The following is a 1,968-nucleotide window of genomic DNA, read 5'->3' as shown; positions in this document are numbered from 1 at the left end:
GAATAATATTTTTCAGACACATTCATGGTAAAAAAAATATCGATTGGGTAAAATTATTGGTTGAGGAGATTTATAAAATTAGGTAATTTATAGGAACCCATAGGAATTAATTTCATGTCATTCTGAGCTCTTTATGTACCTCAACCGATCTCAGATAGTTTAAATTTATATATAAAAAAATCTCAAATCTGCGACGAATTTGAAATTTGTTGTAGAATCTACCAAGAATTTCAAAATTTATCACAGATCTACAATGAATATAGCATCAAATTTATTTTTATCGTAAACGAAGCCTAAGTATTTAACCCACCCGATCCCTTTTACCCTTTGCCCTAATTTTACATGGTGGCAACGACGCGAGGAGGAGATTTTATTGCGGCGATTTCCATCCAGGTAAGGTCATCACCCCTCTCTTCCAACTCCAACGAGTCTGTCGACACTCAGCAATATGAAGCTACCGGACACGTCATGGTCGACGGTGGACTGGAGCATGCGGAGACTGGACGACTGCATGCAGGGCCGCATGCCTGAGGAATTGCTCTTGCACAACCTTCACCAGGGCCAACATCAGCGGCAGTGGCTGCATCTTTTGGACCAACAACCTCACTAACATCAAACACTACAACAATGGATTTAGCCAAGATCTCTACGTTCGATTGGCATGAGCGGATTTAGGTACGTGCGTACGTATGACTTTTTTTCAAGTTAATAGTTTGGCAAATTGTTCAATGTGAATGTCTTTTGTTTAGGTGAATCGATGTCTAGTGGCTATAGCAACAAGAGGCATGTAGCAGTGATCATAGTGGCACTGCTATTAGCAATGTTTCTCTTGGTTGCCATTATGATTCTCCTTTGGAGAAGAAGGTAGACGAGAAACAACAAGATGAGCGAGTGAGAAAAACCTTGAATATTTCCTCGACACCCACATCTCTTACTTTTTGTGGCTTATTCTCCACAGAAAATAATGCTGACGAAGAAGAAGCAATGGAAGAGGAAAACTTAGAAATGCCTCTTTTTGATTTGGGTAGGATTGCTAAGGCCAACAGAGACTTTTGCTTCGACAACAAGCTCGGAGAGGGTGGATTTGGTCATGTTTATAAGGTATTTGGGAGTGTGATTGCCACTATATGAGCTTTGTGAGTGAGTTTCCTAATATATATGTGTGTGTGCAGGAAAAGTTGGAGGAGGGTCAGGAAATAGCTGTGAAGAGGTATCAAAGATGTTGACACAGGGCTCAGATGAGTTCTAGACTAAGGTGATGGTGATCGCCAAACTGTAACATCGGAACCTCGTTCACCTTCTCGGCTGTTGTGTTGAGGGGGAGAAAGAATGTTGATCTATGAGTATATGCTCAATGGAAGCTTGGACACATTTTTATTTGGTTAGTTAAATCTCTTGTGATTCAGAAGACTCCAGTTAAGTTGATATGCAAGATGTTTGACTATCCCTTGTCTCATTATCGATCGTCCAAAATAAGGACATATGCTGATTGTTGGATTGGAGAATGTGATACAATATTATACTTGGCATTGCTCAAGGTGTCTTTTATCTTCACCATGATTCTTGATACAGAATCATACATAGGGATTTAAAAACTAGCAACATACTTCTTGATAAGGATATTAATCCGAAAATATTTGACTTTGGCATGGAAAAATTATTTAGTGGAGATGAAACAATAAGAAATACCAAGAGAATTGTAGGAACATAGTAAGTTTTTTAAATTACTCTTTTAGTGCCTCGAGAAGGAAAAATTTAAATTAATTTTATAATTCATTATCTTTGGATGCAGTGGATACATGTCTCTGGAATATACTATAAATGGAATATTTTCAGTGAAATTTGATGTATTTAGTTTTGGAGTGTTAGTGCTTGAGGTTATAACCGATGAAAAGATTCATCATCAAAATCTTCTTGGGGAGGTAAGTTAATTAAATTTTTAAAATCATGAAATGTGAATGTGTGTTC

The 1,968-nt window shown here is 37.7% G+C and overlaps 1 long non-coding RNA gene across 2 annotated transcripts; it reads left to right on the top strand.

Annotated features, from left to right (window-relative positions):
- The first annotated feature begins 335 nt into the window (after positions 1-335).
- On the top strand, positions 336-1,685 carry LOC122027832. 2 transcript variants are annotated; one of them, XR_006124535.1, is made up of 4 exons: positions 336-675; positions 750-891; positions 959-1,101; positions 1,173-1,685. It is a non-coding gene; the product is annotated as an uncharacterized LOC122027832 (long non-coding RNA). The 2 variants fall into 2 exon arrangements; XR_006124534.1 differs by having other exon boundaries at positions 750-864; positions 1,173-1,684.
- Positions 1,686-1,968: the final 283 nt, after the last annotated feature.

Source organism: Zingiber officinale, chromosome 10A (assembly GCF_018446385.1).
Source record: "Zingiber officinale cultivar Zhangliang chromosome 10A, Zo_v1.1, whole genome shotgun sequence".
In the NCBI taxonomy this organism is placed as follows: domain Eukaryota; kingdom Viridiplantae; phylum Streptophyta; class Magnoliopsida; order Zingiberales; family Zingiberaceae; genus Zingiber; species Zingiber officinale.
Note: the sequence above shows the minus strand (reverse complement) of the source record. Positions and strands in the feature narration are given on the sequence as shown.